Raw genomic sequence first — 6,406 nt, forward strand, 5'->3', positions numbered from 1 at the left:
GTTGTCGACCCTTTGACAACTTTTCGCTATTATTATTTTTGTTGTTCGTGCTTCATTCGTTTTGTATTGTTTTGTTTTTCTATCGGAAGTTGTTTTGTTAATTTATGACTTTTTCAAAAGAAATTATGTTTACCCTGCTACAGGAAATGCAATTAGAATTTTTCTTCTGCGACTTTTTTTATTTGTGTGAGTTCTGCACTTCGACTTTTTGTTTCGTGTTAGTGCTTTGGAGTGTTGTAAATTGTCGGACGTTTTGCTGCTGCAGTGTGGCATTTTTTGTGACCCACATGTTTTTATGCTCGAAGATCTTTTCAGTGTCTTTAAACATTTTTATGACACATTTGACAAATTAGTTGAAAATTTACTACTTGACGTTCTGACAAATGAAGAGTGGCAACCAATTGACAACCCAACTTGGGAAAATGTTCTGCAGAGTTTGAAGAGCGCTGAATGAAGTAATGACAGCGTTTCTATGACTAGAAATTGTCAATATATGTTAGACAAATTTTTTTTTAATTAAAGTTATTTTATTAGGCCATGTATGTTAAGTGAGTTTAAGGAAGTACAAAAGCTGAAATTGCACATTGAACTCAAATTAAACACGGTAATGAATGATTTATTTTACTATTTGAATTCAAGTTTAAAGTTTGGGTTGATTCCATTTTTGTCGATTTTTGGCTCGTTGCGTGGCTTTTATCAATCATATGCTAAATCGATCATATGTTGATGGTAACGGACGGCATTTACTCTTTCGCCGAATTTCAGAAGCTCGAGGTACACCACTCTCTTCTCATTTACCCAAACATAGCATTTTCGTGATCTTTTTTATAAACATTAAATTCGACAGTTTTAAAAAGTTGAAAGCAGCGTTCACAACTCTTGACAGTTGAAAAAAGATTGCCGTTAGTCTACGTAAGAATGCGATAACTTTCCGATTCTTTTTTCTTTTTGTTATAAAAATTAAATCATAATTCCTAGCAAAAGCTCTTAATTTGGCTGAAAGCTCGACATGGTTAGCTCGAAAAAAAACTGTCTTACTAGCTTGTAAGCAATTTAACTTATATGTCGTTTTAAAGTGGACAGTCTAACCAACATCTGCTGAAAGCAAATCGACATTTTAAACTTGCAAACCTATTATATGAAGATAGACAAATATAAATCACAATTTAAGGTAACCACAATGAAGTTTCGAGAACAAGCTGACAGTGGGAAACATTATTAAAAACAAATCATTGACAAGGAAAAAGACTGACACTAGTGACAAGAAGTAATCACTGATCTAATAAAGACTAATGTATAGTTGTTACAATTATACTCTACTCATAATAGCTCAAGTTGGCGTTAAAATTAGCTTGAATCACTTTTACGTCAAAATCTTTTTTTTATGATGAACATCGGAATGTTTTTTGCAAATACTCATGCGATTAGTTAGCTAAAATTTATATCAGCCAATGCCTCATTGAGAGTCAAAGAAACTGAAAAACCAACAAACAAAACTCGTCATTCTATTGACGATGGTTCAACGCATTTGTGCAATCTCAGCTCATTTCAGCGCATGTGGCGTTACCTTTGATTATGCCTTGAATATTAATAATAATTTGTGATTTCCTGTTCAATATGCAAACATTACTCAGAAAAGTGACGGACATTTGATCGATATATTTATTTACGCGTTATGTTGATATTTATCCAAATTATTCATTTCTGATAAACTTTACTACATATTTATGGGATTTTAACAAACCTTGACCACCTTGTCAGACCTTCGGTCGCAATTGTAGCGTCATCTGTGGCTATTAGCTAACACTTGCGATTACGTGTATTCTCTGCAGTTTATTTATATTTAGCAAGATCCCTCCCACGATCCCCGCACCTCACTCCCCCGTAGTCAACTTATGTATATGAAGTGTCGTGTGCGGCGATTCTATATAGAATTACGTGGGGCACATTCACAGACGCTGCGCCGTTTGGCTTGCATTTCGTAATATTCAGACAATGAAGGCGATAAAGACGTTGTCTATTCTAAAATGCTGAAAGATAAATGGTGATGAAGGGGTTTTTGGTGAGAGAAAATGCAATCTGTCCGCTGCCAGCCTTTTGTTTAGTGTGTCAGTCTAAGATTGCATACATAGACATACGTCCATTGTTTTGCTGCATTTTAATTGTGCATTTAAATTGTGAGCATTCGCAATCTCAAGATATGCGTACTCGAATTTGTATTTGTATTCGTATCTGTTTTTTGTACTCGCACTCGCACTCGTATTTGTATTCATAGTATCTATGCCAAATGGTCGAGCAGTCGCACAAATGTCGAACTGTTTAAGTAAATGCTCACGCTGTCTACAGTTTATAGACTTTTTACTTAAATAATCTCTTTTGAAGACTGTGGTGTTCAGTCTCCAATAAGTTGGCTTCCGATTTTATTTCTTTCGTAAGATGCAAGTATTCATCCCAGATTAAAAAAAAAATTGTTTTGACAAAGCGTAAAGTTAAATCTACTCATAATTTAAAATAACTTTATGAAGATTTTAGTATCAATGACTTTTTTTTACTCTTTTCTTATGGCTTAAACAAAACATGTTTTGATGCAAAGAGTTTCTTCAAACAATTGTAATGGTGACTGCAAAAAGAACTTTTCAAAAATTTCTTTGTTTATATTTTTTGATTAGGAGGAGGAAAATAGTCATTTTAAGCAATTTTCAAAAAATCATAAATAAAATATGAGCAAAGATTTTGGAAAAATTAGTTTTGCAGTCACTATAAGAATTGTTTAAAGAAACTTTTTGCATTAAAATATTTTTTGTTTAAGCCCGAGAAAAAAAGTTTTAAAATTTGTCACGATTCTACGTCGACATAAATTCAAAATCTTCAATGGGTACTTAATGGGTTATGGAAAATTTTGTATTATTCAAACAGGATTTAAATGGCCTTTTCATTGATGTTGAAATCTTCATAAAGTTAGTTAAAATTATGAGTAGATTTAAATTTACATTTTGTCAAAATAAATATGACGACCACTGAAAAACAAATTTAAAACTTGAATACATAGTAGATATGTACTTCAGGGTATTTCTACCTTTAAATAACATGTTCTCTAAAAAACCCTTTCGGTTTATGTTGCTGACGAGCTTCTTATGTTAGAGTATTCGAATGCTACGCTCGCTCAGTCATTTATTCTCTTATGTGATATCTTTCTGTTAATTGTTGCTACGTGTATTTGAAGAAGAAAAAACTTTTTTAACTTGAATGTAATTGTTGCTTATTTGCCTTTCTGTCTATCTGTTTGTCCGTCTATCTGGCCGGTGTGCATGGCCATTGTAAGAGTATAATGTCAATTACTTGTGATTTACGACAGTTTAATGATAGACGCCGGCTGACTTTGTCTTGGACTTATAGAAGCAGTGCTAACAATTTACATGATGAGAGTTTAGCATGTGATGAATGCGATACGTTCTTAGTGCCCAGTGTTGCATGTAATTGGCTAATAAAACTTTTTCAAGTCTTTAATTTTTTTGCATCCGAGCTAATGTACAATATATCCATATGCATTCGATGGACCCTAGCAAAAGGGCGGTCCCAACTTGGGTCATAAAATGTCAACATCTTTTCAGATGCGAGATGTGACGCAATGCATTCAAGAAAAAACACTTAACTCCAAGTTTTAAAATTCTTTGCCATTTGCTTATTCAGACGACAAGCTGCACAGGTGTGCTGCCTTCTTTCCAATCACGCAAAAAACAATTAACCATATGTGGAAAACATTTATTTTATTTCTCTTTTATTCTTTTAGACTTTTTTCTAAACATTTGGCAAACGACTTTTTATTTGGGGGAATGCCAAATGTTGTTTTGAGTCAGCGATTGAAGGTGACGATGGGTTGATAAAAAAACTTGAATTAGTGTATCAACACTAAGATGCATATATGATTTGGAAATATTTTAAAATGTAAATGTTTTTAAAAATTCGTTAAGTATCACATAATATATTTAAAAAAAAAAATGTAAAAAAACCCACACAAACGCATGCAAAATAGTTAAAATTAAATTAATTAAAGATCAAAGCTTTCTATTAACTTTCCCTAATGTTTTTTAAATACTTATCTCTAAAACACATCACCAGTAAGATACTCGTATATAGCCCCAAAATTTCTGATGTCCAATTTTGTGACGAACAAAATTTAGTTTAATCTAAAAATTTTAAATAAAAATATAAATTATTAAAAAAAAAAAGCGAAAATTGGCATTGTGCACTGTGAGCAAAAAGGGTGAGCTTCTTTGTACATAAAAATTACTTTTTGCGCAGTGCCGAATGCCTATTTTCGTTTTTTTTTTTTATTAATTTATTTATCTTTTGAACCAGTTAACGGATTTGGGTCATCGAGGTATCAATCGACGCGTATTTTTGATTAAAATTTTTAAAAAATAAATAATTTTACCAAAAAGCCTCAACGGCTCCACAAGCTGCGATCATACAAATTTTTTCCCTCCCACTTACACCCCCGTATCTCATGACCCAGGTTGGTTTGAAAAAGTTTGAGTATGCCATTTTGTAAGTTAAGACTAAACCTTTCGATCGGCATATAATTCGATCTGATCGGACAATCATAGCAAATTTTCCAACTTAGATGTATATATTGTTAGTCGCCTTTCGCACCCTTCGTGCTGCTTTCGTCACTAACGCGAACTGCCGTCCGCAGTGATAGTCGCCTTTCGCACCCTTCGTGTTGCTTTCGTCACTAACGCGAACTGCCGACCGCAGTGATAGTCGCCTTTCGCACACTTCGTGCTGCTTTCGTCACTAACGCGAACTGCCGTCCGCAGTGATATGAGTTCAGAAGGAAATATTAAAGTAATGATAACAAATTAATTACATTCTTAGTCCAGTTGAAATTTAATTTCTATGCATTTTACGATAAAATTGATTTCAAATAGTTGTCAGACCGCTAAACTAGACATTGAATAAATGGATATTAATGTCTAAAAAATATTAAATTTTAAATTGATTGAACAAAAACTCAATACCGAAAGATACACTTTTATAAAACTCTGTTAAGCTGCTTTTGGCAGTTCTTTCGTTTTAGAGGCATATTCTATAATTTTTACCCATTGTTCACCTATTTAATTTGAGTCACCGCAGTAATAATTCAACAGGTTCTGCTTTTAAATTTGTGTCTGTTGTTTTGGCTGTGAACAGCAACTGGAACCTAACAATCTAAACCGACCTCCAACCGACTACCGAAAGGGAAACGAACTTGTTGAAATTCTTGACAAGCGACGTACATAAATTGGGTAAAATTATAAAAGAACACAATAAGATCGAAGGAAAGAAATGGAATAATATAAAAACAGAAACATGTCAGTTAAGAGTGCCATTTTGGCAATGTTTTTCGTGTTTTTCCGAATATACGAGAAATATTCCGCACTCTGCGGTATCCGGGAGTTTTCTAGACCTTTATCGAGTCGACATCCACAATAAGGCGGCGTAAAATGGAAAATTCCCTAAGCTAATAAGCCATGCTCATTACTTTTAAGATTCTGGAATCATTGTGGGTGACCGATATAGCTGCGTATTGTGGCTAATGCATAAAAGTTTTAATTAGGGAAACAAAATAATACATGCTTATGCATGAATATAAAAAGTTTTTTCTCTGTTTTGCTGCTGCTGGAATATCAAACAATGATACAGCAGCATCAGCAGCTTCGTTAAAGGCGATGGAGCACTTAAGCCAAACAAAGCCTGTCTCAATGACAGCTGCAGAGACGGCAGCAGCCATAGAAAAGTATCTTTCGCGCCAAACTGTGTATCTGGGAAATTGCAAACTGGCGAATGGCAAACAATAACTTGACACATATTGGAGTATCCGGAGTATTTATCATGCAGGAAGCACTCGTCGTCAAGAGCAGTACACTTTTAGCATGCCAAAGCAGGCTGGTTCTATAACGCTTCTATAAGTTGAATGAACCAACATTCTCAAACTCCGTTTGGGGCTGATAAGGGAGTTGCCACTGCCGGCAACTGGGGCAGCAACTGAATATCGACTCACAAGTCTGAATACGAGTATTCATTCGACAATATTTAAAGTCAATAGTCCACAACGCCACACAGATAAACTGTTGGTCTGACTGTCTGTCTTTTTAGTTATGCATTATGCAGTGACTTCGAATTGAAATGTTTATCTTTTGTCGGTATTTATGAAAGAATTTATGATTGTTGTGGGTGCAAATTGCAGCTTGCAAGCTTTCAACATTGTCGCTGCTATCAGTTGTGACACTCAGACAGTGGAATCAGTGGGTCAGTGGAGCAGCCAACTGAGTGAAGGATAAGCTAAAAGTTATTCTAAAGATAATCATGATTTTAACTTCAACCCAGACAATGTTTTAATGATTTTGTGTTTAAATTCCAGCGT

This window comes from Drosophila innubila (genome assembly GCF_004354385.1).
Source record: "Drosophila innubila isolate TH190305 chromosome 2L unlocalized genomic scaffold, UK_Dinn_1.0 5_B_2L, whole genome shotgun sequence".
Taxonomy (NCBI): domain Eukaryota; kingdom Metazoa; phylum Arthropoda; class Insecta; order Diptera; family Drosophilidae; genus Drosophila; species Drosophila innubila.